Genomic DNA, 15,095 nt, shown 5'->3' with positions numbered 1-15,095 from the left:
TACAAAGGGAGAGCATAAGAAAAAACAGAATCAGAGTTATGAGAACTGCCACAAAGGCATCATCTAAGCTAATGTGATATGGAGTCACCTGAGCTGCTCAACAAAGGATCCATATACACACCTAACTCCAGGACAGGATTGGGTAGAAACCTGCTGTGGATGAAGAATCTGGAGCAAGAGTGGTAAAAACAATCTAAAAGAAGGATGTAAATAGGGGCAGGAGTGTTAATAATTGATTGAATGAGAAATCTATTGCCTGAAACAATGTTTCCAAAATGCAGCTAAAGGATCCTTTCTTTTGCAATAAATAAGGGAGTAAGTATTATGATCAAATAAGTTTGAAATTAACAGGGTTGTTCTGGTTATCTATTGCTGTTAGCAGCCATTTCAAAATCTAATGGTTTCAAACCACATGGAAACTCATGATTCTTTGAGTCAGGGCTCAGCTCCTCCACATCTGTCTACTAGGATCATTTATTTGATGGGATATATCTGGTGGTTGGACTGAACTGGAGGGTACAAGACAGTTTTTAATCACATACCTTGTACCTTAATGGAAATGGCCACAAGGCCACTGTCAGCTAGGCCCTCTCACTCCCTCTTCATGTAGTTTCAAGGCCTCTCCATGTGGTTACTACAGCAGTGTAGTCAGGCTTCTTACAAGGTAGCTCAGAGTTCCAACAGCACCTGTTTCCAGAGAACCAAGTAGAATCTACAAATTTTCATATATCTCAGCCTTGGAAGTCCCACAACATCCTTTTTTAAACACAACAAAATTGACATTTTCATACTGTACATACCAGCAACACTCAAATATTCTTCCTGGATTCTCTAAACCTTGAAAGATTATAAAACATGCTGCCTTTTGTACCTTATCAATATTCTGAAATTCATTTTTCTTTATTAACAGCACACTTTTACACACAAAAAATGGGAACCTTTGCTTCAGAACACATGCTATTTAGAATCATAAGTACAGAATATTTAACAGTTAAGAGAAGTATGCTTGACAATAAAACAAGCAACTTGAAAACAGTAAGTCACATAGTCTTATAATTAACGTGATGTACCAGCTGTGGTTCTGGAGAAACTGCCTGCTTAGTTAGAGAAGATAAATTGACTTTTACTGCTTTTTGTTTTATTTTGTTTTGTTTTGTTTTCCAACACTCCATGCCTTTTCCTGAACAAACCATTTTAACATTTTAGAAAATATTCATAGTTGCCATTCTGTGTACTAGGAACATATGACTTAACGAGACCCCAAATTTAAGATTGCAGAGAACATTTTGGGGACTGGTTGCTCTTATGGAATTGGATATCTGCATTTTCCATAATACATTAAATCAGATATCTATAATAGCATAAGATGTCCAATCACCTACTGGGTCACTTCATGAGAACTCAACCCCTCTAATTAGGAGGACGACAATTTAGGAAATGTGATAGGAAATATTTATAGCACTTTTATTTGTCTTTAAGTAATGAACACATGATGAAGTTCCAATCCCTGTAAAGACCTCACTCCTAATCCCTACCAGTTTCTCAGCCATTGGTCCTGTAGGGGGTCAGGTAGATACTATGGATGAATCAATATAAAGCTATCAAAATGGGCTTTAAACAGCATGAACTGCTAATGGGTCAGGAATTCATAGGAAGGACACCTTATGTGCTGCAATCATTTTCTGTAGCGAGAACCAAACTATTTTTAATATTAGTAAAAGGTTTCTAAACTCCATTACTTTTGTTCCTATAATCGGTCAGGAATTCATAGGAAGGACACCTTATGTGCTGCAATCATTTTCTGTAGCGAGAACCAAACTATTTTTAATATTAGTAAAAGGTTTCTAAACTCCATTACTTTTGTTCCTATAATCCACTGGAAATACAATTCTAAACTTTTTGGAAGTTTAACGTTGACTAGTACCCATTATATGAGCTCAATAAGAGCATTAGTCATTGCAGAAAGTTTTTTGTTTTTTTTTTTTAACTTTGGAGTTATTGGAAGAAAGGCACTCTTTCCAAAAGAGGCCTTGCTGGCTGTCCTATTTTCCTGAAAATAATTCTCCTCTCAGGGTGTTTTGTCTTTGATCTTCCATTTATGTTTTTCTGAAAAATGTATATTGTGTGGGAACTTAAAATTTCTTGGACTAAATGCTACTTTAAGAACCTGATTCAGGTTGTGGTTAACCTAATAAATGTATGTGCACTCAAAACATTACATACAATTTCTAGAGAGTTCATGGACCTTCAGGAGCTAATAAGAGCCAGTTCCAGACTCAACCTAAAGTCAGGGAGATATGCATATAAATGATAAGGAAATTACATTGCAATGGAATTGCTTCTATGATACAGGTAAATACAGCATCAGTGGTATAATATGAGCACCAAACAACAAGTAAGCTCTTAAAGTGCATTAATACAGTTATGAACAATCATTCTTTTTCTATTCTGCACAAAGATATTGTGGCAGATACTGCTAATATGGACGTCCAATACACCCTCCTGCATTGCCCCATACCAAATACAGTAGAGCAAGGGCTCAGCTAGAAGCTAGACTCTTGAGCAACTAAACCAACACCAACAACCAACAACCTTGTGGATCCCTGTTATGTGAGAACATTTTCTTAAGAACTTTACCTCAATGCAGGAATTTATCTTTCTTGCAGAGAAATGCATTTCTAACTGATTTGAGTTCTTATTACAATCCTGGGAACCCCAATTTAAGAATAATAAAAAAAAAAACTGAAGCCCCATTAGGGGAATGAGGTTGGAAAGATAGAAGGACTTAAAACTATGTCTCATTTTGCAAGACAAAAAAGAACTGGGACGGGGGTTGGGGGGAGTGGATGTGGCTCAAGCAACTGGGTTCCTGTCTGCCATAAAGGAGGTCCAGTGTTCGATGCTCAGGGCTTCCTGGTGAAGGCAAGCTGGCCCACATGGAGTGCTGCCCCACACAGGAGTGCTGGCCCATGAGGAGAGCAGACACAGCAAGATGACACAACAAAAGCAGACACAGAAGAGAGATAATAAGAGATGCAGACCAGGGAGCTGAGGTGGCACAAGAGAAGGATCACCTCTCTTCCACTTTGGAAGGTCCAGGATCAATTCCCAGAGCTGCCTAACAAGAACACAAGCAGAACAGAAAACACAAAACCAATGGGCATGGAATGCAGGCAATTGAGGGAGAGGGGAGAAATAAATAAATGAATCTTAAAAAAAAAAAGAGCTGGGGAAGGAAATTCAGAATAATGTAGTAAATGTTTTCAATAGCTGAATGGCTATCACAGGAAAGAAATATCAAAATTTTGTCATGTAAACTGAAAAGTAAAATTAGAAACAATGAATTGGTCAACATTATGACCAATATAAGGATTATTTCTACCATTCTCATATTCCAACATTTCTCCTAAACACAGGATGCTTCAGAAGTACCATAGCTGTGGAGGTTTATATTTACCACTCCTCTCCCCCAACAAAAAGTTTTCCAAAAGAGTCAATGTATATTTTGTGTATATCTACAACTACATTATTTTTTAAGTATGCTTAATAAATATTTGTTCTCTTAGTCCCTTTCATTATGTAGACTGCTACATACTTTATGAGGGTCTAGTATGCAGTTTTGACCAATTATGAACTCCTAGTTTTAGTTTTCCCCTAGTACAGTGGTTCTCAGCCAGGAACAATTTCGCTCCACAGGGGACCTTTGGCAAAGTCTGGAGACATTTGTGGTTATCCTAAGTGGGAGGGAGGAGGTGTTACTAGCATCTAGTGGGTAGAGTTCAGGGATGCTGCTGATTATCCTTCAGTGCACAAGATAGAATTATGCAGCCCAAAATGTCAACAGCACTGAGGTTGAGAAACCCAGCCTTAGTAGACCACTCTCTTCCTGCTATGTTCTTACCTTCTAATATGGGTTAACATACTTGTAACTCTTCTCTCCTTGTTATTACAGAAGTTGGAGCAGCAGGAGCTAGGAGCCAATGTTTAATGCTTGGAATGTTGGCATTGGTGCATGTTTTCTGAGAACCAAACAACCTCAGGTAAGTTATGAGTCCTGGGAATTGTTGGGACAATTGATGGATTATGCAGATGAATATGGCATAGAACTACGGCAGGCAATTACTATAAATCACCATTAGTCCTACTTCCAACCACAGGAAACTGATTGCAAGAAACCAATGGAAACCTACCCAGTCCACCCATTTTAGAAAATTGGTGTTGCACCAAAAGCCAGGTTTGCACATTTTCTGAATGAGTTATGTGGAATGTTTTCTATACAGCCAAATGAAAAGAATCGAGAAAAATAAATATATTGTTCCTTCAAGAGGATTATGAAATAATATTTTATTTTAGGTGTAAATAGCATGTATTTTTAAATAGTGAGTGTTCTAATGAGCAAGTTCTAGTTTCTAGGGTATTCTAGAAAATTCAAAAACATGGTGCTACAACAGATGATTCCAAGTCAGTTTCCAACATGAGCCACTAACCATAGACATTGGTTCTTTTGGTCCAGATTTCAAGTGTCAAAGCCTTATGACTTGTGTATGAAGATCCATGCCGAAACATCCTTAAATTTAGCCATTTTGAACAGCCCTAATGCTATACTAATTGACTAAAGAGAAAAAAAGTTGCTTTTTTCTTTTTCTTTTTCCAATCACAATATCCTGATTTAGACAGGAAATCCCAAACAATACAATTGCTGGAAATTGGATCAAAACAATTGCTGGAAATTGGATCAAAACAAACAAACAAAAAGAACTACTATAAGCAAAATCCTAGAAATTAGGAAGAAGACATCATGATGGAAAGAGAGGGTGAGAATGTGTGAAGGTCAAAAGCACTATGGTTAAGAGCAGGTAAGATGAGTGTAGGACACTCTCTGAAACTCTGCTTTTATGATACATACCGTGTACTTGCCACTGGATTCCCTCATGCCCAAACCAGAAAGATTCCTGAGGTTTTCGTTTGTTTCTGCTGTCTAAAGCCATTACCTTCCACCTCCTAAAAGACTCACACCACAACTTTCAAGTCAAGGCCAAAGACGCTACATCCCCAAAATACAGTGTACCATTTGAAAAATGATTGCACTTTGAAGTGCTTTGTTTTTCTCTCGAAGAAATGATCTTCAATTTCAAGAGTTAATCTTGGCTCCATTTAAAACCTGATACACGGTGACTGGTAAATCAACACACATGAGCCATCAAGACTGAGGGCGAGCTCTAAATACACGTTACCTTGCTTCTGATTCAGTGTTCATGTGATGGAGGTGGGGGAACGAATAATTCTTTTTGTCAGTTGAAAGCTAAATTTTGGAGACAGCTTGTTTTCCTGCTAAATCATCTTGGCTAACTTACTAGGTTAGAATCACAAGTTTCCAAAACACTGTTGTATTTAGAAATGCATTGGGTTCTCATGCGTGGCGATCTTGCACCTTGAAGATTATTTACAGCTCAGTTCTTCGCCCCAGCATGCCTAACTCTGGAACCCAGCAGGAGATGGATAGTCGTGACATTCGAATTCCAGACACCCAAGTTCTACTCTGCTACCTAATCCTACACAATCATGATTCTGCCTCTAAGGCTGCCTTCTTTCCTGAATTGTGCTCTGCATGCCTGTGTCTCTGTGCCTTTGCCACTTGATCCTTCAGCCTGGATTGCCTTTCCATCATCTCTCCAAACAAAATATTGCACTGCCTCAAGGCCTAGTAAAAAAGTCACATATTTTTCATGAAGACTTCCCTGATCTATGTCTCTCTCTCCCTCTCTCTCTTTCATTTTCTCTTTCTATCTCACACATACACATATCCCCAATCAAAACCAATTACCATATCTCCTAAATGTCACATTATGGGTGCTTATTTTATTATATCCATCTATTTTTGCCTTGTCTTAATCCCTACTTCCTTCTTCCTCTACTCCCCGCCCACCCCCAAACACAAAACCACATTAGGTTATAAGTCCTTGAAAGAAAAGAACAATGTTTACAATATCCTTATATTTACAATCTCTACCAGTTTTATTGTATGAATAATTGTATGGACAAGCATTTGAATATAGTTTCAACAAACATAGGCCTTAATCTACAATGAAATTGTATTTAATAGTGCAATTTTTTCTTTATTTAAAATGTTGATGTTTTGCTTATCCAGGAATTTTTGTATTGATTTTAGTTTTTAAATATATGGCATTAATATAATATAGATTATATTAATTAATATATAATAATTGCTGAATCTATGATACCCACTTAAATTTGGTCCCCAAGGCAAGGTCCTTATTTACTTTACTCTGGAACTGGAATATCCATTACCTATCGATTAACTGACTAAAAATTAGTACATCATGTTTTTTGTTTAATTTGTTGTCCTCCATGGTAATGAAATTCTGTTCATGAAGAATCATATAACATATAGTTTAGATGAAGGAAAACAGTCCCATCTGGGGTGCCAAATTGAAGGAGCCCAGAATGGTCTATGGGCTCATCATTCAGCACTGCAGAACAGTTAGCTGAACTAGCTTGGGAGGGAAAAGGGGCTTCATTAGTTGGCAGAGGACAGGAGATCTAATCAGTCTCAAATCTGCCTCCTCAGAAAGTTGTCTTTATTTTTTCCCCATAGCTTTTATACAGGTTTGAAACAAGGAGAATTAATCATTGACATGATTTGAAACAAAGAAAATTAATCATAGACTCATGCTCCTTGGGCAGGGGGTTGGGGAGCTTTTCTAATTTTTCAGCTCTGGTTAGCATTTAAGGTACATATTGTGCCTCATGCCTCTAAGTTTCACAGTGGTAAAAATAAGGAATAAGTAAAACATTACAAGGATATGCAAGACACTTTCTTTATAAAGGAAAAGAAGTACAGGGTCTGTTTACTATTAAACTCAACAGGACCACCGGCTCTTCTGTAGAAACTATGTTTCTTCTAAGGTGCTTACTAGGTTACAAGTATAATTTGTTCTGCTCCTGCTACTATTCATGCTACATAGAGAATTTAGGAAGCTTATAAATCATATCATCTAACCTTATTTTATAACTGAGGCACCTGAGGGCCAAAGAGTTTAGAAGAAAGCAGTCTAGCAACACAGTTTGACTTCCATTTCTTTTATTGTAGATATCTGGGATATTCCAAATGCCTCAGGTTAATAGATTACTGAGTTCTTATCTTGTGATATGTTTTTGGTACTTTTTATTTTAATATATATTTTTTGTTGTCTTTTTTTTTTAAAGATACATAGATCACACAAAATATTACATTAAAAATGTGAGCTTCCCATATACCCCACTCCCTACTCCACCCCTACTCTTCCCACATCAACAATCTCTTTCATCAGTGTAGCACATTCATTGCATTTGATGAATACATTTTGGAGCACTGCTACACCGCATGGATTATAGTTTACATTGTAATTTACACTCTCCCCCAGTCCATTCAGTGGGTTATGGCAGGATATATACTGTCCTGCATCTGTCCCTGCAATATCATTCAGGACAACTCCAAGTCCCTGACAATGCCCCCATATCACACTTCTTCGCTCTCCCTGCCCTCAGCAATTCCCATGGCCACTGTCTCTACATCAATAATACAATTTCTTCCATTGCTAGAGTCACAATAATTCTATAGTAGAATACCAGTAAGTCCACTCTAATTCATATTTCATTCCTCCATCCTGCGGACCCTGGGATGGCAACTTACACTCCACCTCTAAATTAAGAGAGGGCTTAGATCCCACATGGCTGATGGATGTGATTCTCCTGCTTGCAGCTGTAGGACTGTCAATGTCTACTAAGTGCCAATTGTTAAAATAAAACCTGAGTCCCTGCATTACAGGGCATGCTTAAGCCTCTCCCTCCTTTGCTCTCACTTCTCTTACATCCTGTACCATTAGCTCACTCACACTTTTAAATGACTGGGTCCTCACCCCAGTCCTGGAATTCAAGGATCCTATCCCTTTCATGAGGAGGTATCCACTCCATCCTTTCGTTATTAAAATTGTACACTTTCTGCCAGGGCGGATTTAATTGCCGTTTCCTGTAGGAAGCTAGAAGAGCCGCACTCCAGACACATTTTTCCAAATTTAGAGACTGAAATTCATCCCCTGCCTTTTAAAATCAAAAGTAAAATAAACCAATAAAATTTTTAAGTTCATGATGGCAGGGACAAATGGAAGAAGAAAAAAAAAATATGCCTGGAAAAAAGAGCCCTCTAAAATACGTATTTAATAAAAAGTCTAATTCTTCATTCATACTTTTTCTTCTAATTTTGAAAAATCAGATATGATAAATTCCATTTGTTTGATTTTAGCATAACCTTTTCTCACTCTAAAGGAGGGGATGTGTTTATATTAACTTTCTATGTAGATGAAATCCTTAGATCTTTGACAGGTCTGGTATATATCCTGTTTGAAACTAAGATTTCTTTATGAATGGAGAATAAAAATTACATATGCAAACCTGAAACAGAAACTTTGCTTTGGGGCATTACTATTAGTTACAATCTTTATAATCAGCATATCTAAAATGTTCCACTTTACAAAGTACAAAGCTTGTTTTCATAGTTCTGTCATAATTTGTTTCCCTAATGCACTCCAGTAAGTGTGATGCCAGTGAATTTCTCTTATGTTTATTATATTTTTTCCTTCTCTCCACCTAATCCCCCACCCTCAAATCCCACATTGTGAGCAAACCTTTGAGAAACCCGAAGCTTGTTAGCAAATTTTTCAGCAAATAGAATTTTTTTGGAATTTTTTCCGCCTTTGGTGGATGGCCTTACACTGAGGCAAACCAGTCATGTTTGCACTAAATTTCTAACAGCATTTCATTTCCAGTCACATTTAATGAATGAATGAAACCTGAATATACCTACAAATCTAGCCATGAATAAAAATATTGAGAAACTGAGTGACACAGAAAAACAGAAAGTATGAGAGAAGTTGGAAGAGAGAATGAATGTTTATTCCTGTGACAAATGCCAAAAATATATTTTCCCTAAATTGAATATAAATATCTGAATATCCATGAGCATTTATTTTAAAAGTTAACGCTTTGTTTTATTCTATGTAAATTTATGCCATGACTGTTGGTTCCCTCTACTGGGGTCAAAATGTTGATAAATCTGTTGTCTAAGGTAAGTGTTAAAAGTCACAAAATACACATGAGAGCCCAATGACCTGAACTCAAGTAGTAGCTAGATACATCGAGATGAGTCAAGGAGCATGCAATCACAAAGCTCTGCCCAAAACATCAAACCAAACAGGATCTGGATCTTACTCCTGAAAGTCCCCAAGCCTCAGCTCTATTCGCTCTTTAAGGGTTTTTGTTCTGTTTCATTTTGTTTTGTGGGGAGGATATTCCACATTATATTCATTCGTGTGTTACAAACTAATTTTTTTCCATTTAATTTCTCTTTCTTTTTGTTATAATCATTTCAAAAATGTCAGAGTAGCACATTTGAACTAAGATGAATAACAACAATTGGAAAATGAGGGGGAAAGGAAATAACCAAACCAAAAAATAATCTTCAGAGTGGAACCACCCAGAAAATAGTCCTATCCTTATCCTCTACATCAGTCTTAAAATTTGACTCAATCTGCAACCACTTAATGTTCACTTCAATGAAACAGCCCCAAAGATCTGTGAAGATGTGGGAAGATGATCCTAACCCTACATAATGCTAACATCCAATATGTTCCAGTATGTTCTAAAGACGCACCCTTCTAAAACATCAAGTCACTAGACAAATAATAATAATTTCAATGCAAGTTAATAGTGTGCATTTTGTAATACATATTTTCCAGTACTGCATCATATCTTGTCTGACTGACTCAAGATAGGTGCTGACAGATGTTTGCTTAAGTAGACAAAAATAACTTTGAAATAACGTGAGAAACTCTTATGTCTATTACCGAACTGGGAAATGAGAAGTTAAGCAGTTGTGTTGGAGACAGTGATTGGTTTGTAGGCAGCCAAGTAAGAAGCAAAGGGCAAACTTACTGAAAGAGTTGACACCACCAGAACAGCTGGAATTAGTTTATTTACCTATGAGAAAAAACACATGCACTGAGAGATGACCAGAAGCACATGATATCAAAACTAATTAGAAAATTTGTGGTCACTTGCCCTGTTGCATATTTATGGAAAGAGATCAATAATTCATGACTAGAAGGCAAATTATCTGCCAGTGCTGTTAACAGCATCCTTTCATCTATTGAGTCAAAGGGGCCAAGTCCACTTTCATGTCCTTACAACACTTCATATTTCCATGCCACTTCAGTGTGCTCTTCTATGGCAAGCATGGTACCCTGCCCAACCTCTTGCATTGCTTCCCTTTCCATCACAAACACTGACAAAAACCAACTTCTTTGAGCTTCAAAGACACAGAAAGTACAGAGGATTTCTAGACCTCACAAGAGAACTTGAGATTGTCCTGCCTACAAATCCCTGGGCTGCCTCTGTGATGGGTCCCTCTAATTTAGGTGCAAAAACAGGAAGGACATAGAGAATGAGAGGAGAAAAAGGGATCAAAGTGAGATTGTGACCAATTAGAAGCCTGATTATACATGACTGTGAATGGAAAGGAACACTTTTTAATTTCTGTTTCAAAAATTTGTTTTATATATTATATGCCAGGGACACTGTTGTGCATGTTTACTTAGAGCACAAAGTAGTTTAAAATCAATATAGGACCTTTTTACTCTTGGCCTAATGATTTCTAGTCTTTTTGTGTATTTGCTTTTGAAGTCAATGCAAAAGATGTGGTTCTAGCATGTAAAATAAGATAAAGAATTCAAAAACATCCAGAAGCACAAACTCTTACTAAAGAATATAAACTATGAACTAACCAAGCATACTTGGCTGCTTTGAGAAATATGAAAGAGTTTGAATTATTATTGGGGATTCTTTTGCTAAAAGATTTTATTCTCTAATGTCACTGTAGCAGTTTGGCATTGTTTATGAATTCCAAAAATCGTTATTGGATTATGTTTGTAAACTGGTCTGTCAGAGGTATCACTTTTAATTGATTAAATTATGATTAGGACTTTAGGCCACATCAGGAGGGTGTTGAGTTCCTGTCCCTTGGGCAGGGACTCACAGAGAAAAGACATGGCAAAGGACAGAGTTGGAAGATTTTTGAGGTAGAGCCTGGGAAGTGAACACAAAAGAAGAACACAGAAGAATAGAAACAGCTCCTTACACATGGCAGAAGCCCCAGGGAGACAGCCAGAGCCAGAGCCATTCGCCTAATAATCTATAGTTGGCCTTGTGGAGAGAGTACAGCAGCTAAGCCTGAAGAGAAACAGAGCCCCAGGAAGAGAGGAATCCAAGAAACCTGAACTCTCGGCAGACGTCAGTGGCCATCTTGCCCCCCAAAATGGCAATAGATTTTAGTGAGGGAAGTAATTTATGCTTTATGACCTGGTAACTATAAGCTTCTACCCCAAATAAATACCCAACAGATTTCTGTTATTTTGCACCAGCACCCCTTTGGCTGACTAACATAGCCACCATCAAAATAGAAGCCATATAATAATTCTGACTATCAGGAATATCTAAGAATTCCAAAATTAAAAGCTATTATTCATTCTACCTAAAGGCGCCATATATGATGAAAAGGTGGAATTTGGAGAATATACGGTCACAAATTATTATTTGACACAAATTTGAATTTCCCACCATAAGCACCAAGAAAATTGACAAAATATGTGAAACAGCTCTTCGGGGGCATTGGAAAACTGACAGCATAGGACTGTTATACCTGACAGAAGGGGAATGTAGTGAATCATAACATCGGAGCAACTTTCTTCCAGGAAGTTTTGTACTCAAGATGAGGAAGTTTCCAGAGATGAAGCCCCCAAAATCCAAATGGGGTCTTTATTAGTCAGGGTTCTCCAGAGAAACAGAACCATTGGAGATGTATATGTATATATAATACAAATATTAAGAGATTTATTAGAGGGATTGGCTCACATGTCTGTGAGGATGGGCAATTATACATTCCAGAGAACAATTTGGGAACTCTGATTAAGGTTTTCAATGAATTCCCCAGGGGAAGCTGGCTGGGAAGTAGAGATGAAAATTTTTCCTTGTGACTTTTGAAAGCATCAGTTCTCCCTTTAAGGACTTCAGCTGTTTGGATGAGACGTCATTCTTTTTGAAGGCAATCTCCTTCATTGATTGAAGAAGTAATCAAATAGAGATGCAATCAATTTACTGATGATTTAAATTTATGAAATATTCTCACAGTAACAATCAGGCCAATGAATGTTTGATCAAACAACTGGATAACCTAACCTGGCTAGGATAACAGAAGGATTTAACTATCATAAGGTCCCTTGAAGTCTTGGCTAAATATTAGACAGTATACACATAATATAAAACTAAGCAGTGCATGCATAGGGAATAACTCCATAAGGCTGGAGGAGAAACAAAACAAAACTGGGTAGCTTTAAGCTGAGTATTTCCCAAAGTTTATACAGGAGTGGGAGACAACCTTGCTTTGACCTGCCAATTGAAGATAGTACATGAATGATTGGAGCATTTAATAGAGACCCCAGAAGGGCCATACCTTCCTAGTAGAACTACTGTATACCTGCCCTAACAAATCAGAAAGATGAGGCTCAAAATAATCCATAAATAAATTGTCTACCAAAATATACTTCAATATTATTTAAAGAAAGAGAACAAAGCCTATGCAATTATCACAGTAATATTCACAATGTCTAACATATTAAAAATTGCTAAATTTGAGAAGAAACAGGTAAATATAGTTCATAATAGGGAGAAAAGTTGGTCAAAAGAAACAAGCCTGAAAAGACATAGATAATGGAATTAACTGACAAGTACATTAAAATATTATATATTTTCTCAAAGTTTGAAATAAAAACAAGAATATAATGATAAGAGAAATACAAAATTAAAAATATATATATAATTAATGTTTAGAGTTGACATACATAATACCTGAAGAAAAAAGTTAACTGGATTTAATAGCAGACTAGACATTGGACAATAAAAGATCAATGAACTTTAGTATTATACATAGCTATAGAAATTGCAAACTGAATTTCTGAGAAGAAAAATAAATAAATGAACTCAGTTACCTGTGGAACAATTGAACAACTAGAAAGAGATAAGGTAAAGAGAATATTAAAATATTAAAGAGGGGAGCAGATGTGGCTCAAGCAGTTGAGCACCCACCTCCCACATGGGAGGTCCCAAGTTCAGTTCCTAGTAACTTCTAAAAAAGACAAACAACAGGCAGGCAAAGAGCAGACATCGAGCAAAAGCAATGAACAGATAATGAGAAAAAACAATGAGCAGACAATGAGCAAAACAACCAAACAACAAGCGAAAACAAATGAGCAGGGAGTGGATGTGGCTCAAGCAGTTGAGTGGCTGCCTCTTACATGGGAAGTCCCAGGTTCAGTTACTGGTGCCTCCGAAAAAGAAAAAAAACAAACAGACAATGAGTAGACAAACAAGAGGGGGGGAAAAGCAGACAATGAGCAAAAACAATAAGCAAACAGATGAGGGAGCCATCTTGGGGAGAGGAAATAGTATTAAAGAAATGATTAAAATTTCTCCAAGAAATCCACATATTTAAAAAAATCAACAAATCAGATAAATACAAGAGAAACCACAAGGAGGCATATTTTAATCAAATTATTGAAGACTGGTAAAACAGATAAACTCCCAGGAAAAAATATCCTTGGCTTAATGACTTCACTGGTAAGTACTATTAAACATTTAAGGAAGAAAAGATACAAATTATAAACTCAGAAGTTAGAGGTGTAGGGAAAAATTTCCAACTCATTTTATGAGCACAGTTTTGCCTGATACCAAAAAAAAAAGATGCTACAAGAAAAAAAAAAACTACCAATGTTCTTTTTAAATATAAACAATCCCTACTGAAGACTTCAAATTCAATTCAGCTATATAAAAGATATTACAGTATGACAATTTGGGGTTTATCATAGAGACTGGAATACAAGGCTAATAAGATTTAAATATCAATCAAGACAATACATCAAATTAACAGTAAAAGTAAAGAAACCATATAGTCTCAATAAATGCAAAACGGAGAGAATTCTACAATATTCAATAACCATTCATAATGAATGCTTTCAGTAAACTTGGAATATAAAGAAACTGTCTTTATGTGAAGAAAACATGAGAGTATACATAAGAAGTCCTAAAGAATTTTTAAAAGTCTACTGAAAATATCCTGATGAATTTATAGTAAAGCAAGGTTACAGGATACAAGATCAATATGAAAAATTAGTTATAATTCTTCACACTAACAGCAAACAATGCAATATTTAAGTGCTTTAACATATCATTTTCAATAGCATAAAAATAAAATACTTAGGTATGAATTTAAATAAGATGTGCAAAAATGCTATAATAAAAACCACAAAACGTTGCTGAGAAATAAAGAAGAATTAATAAATGGAGAGTTATACCATAGGCATGGATTAGAAGACTTAATATTAAGATATAAATTTTCCCAAATTAAACTACAGATTTGTGTTAGTCAGTCAAGGGGTGCTGATGCAAGTACCAAAACTCTGTTGACTTTTATAAAGGGTATTTATTTGGGGTAGAAGCTTACAGTCACAAGGCCATAAAGCATAAGTTACTTCCCTCATCAGTCTGTCGCCAGTGTTGGAGCAAGATGGCTGCTGGTCTCTGCAAAGGTTCAGCCTTCCTCTTCCTCCTAAGATTCCGTGGTCCCAGCTTCTTCCGATCTCAGCTATAGACTGGCAGAAGGTTTTGTCTCTTTCCCCGGGGCTCAGTTCTCTCTGGGCTCAGCTACTCTGCTTTCTCCATAAGGTCAGCTGTAAACTCTCAGGCAAACCGCTCATCCCGGGGCCTCTGCCGTGTTTAATGGAGGCCTCTCTCTTTCCTCACGTATCTGCTTCTCTGTATGTTTTCCCAGGGCTCCGGCATCAAAAACTATTAACTCTCTCCTCTGCCATGTAATTTTCTCTGTGAGTCCCCAACCCACAAGGGTACTAAATGATGAGGTGGAATCAAAGCCCTGATCATAATTTAATTGAGTAAAAGTGAACCCTCTGAATTTAGTACAATCTAATATG

The sequence above is a fragment of the Dasypus novemcinctus genome, chromosome 4, assembly GCF_030445035.2.
Source record: "Dasypus novemcinctus isolate mDasNov1 chromosome 4, mDasNov1.1.hap2, whole genome shotgun sequence".
NCBI lineage: Eukaryota > Metazoa > Chordata > Mammalia > Cingulata > Dasypodidae > Dasypus > Dasypus novemcinctus.
The sequence above is the reverse complement of the archived record's forward strand: the minus strand, read 5'-3'. Positions refer to the sequence as shown.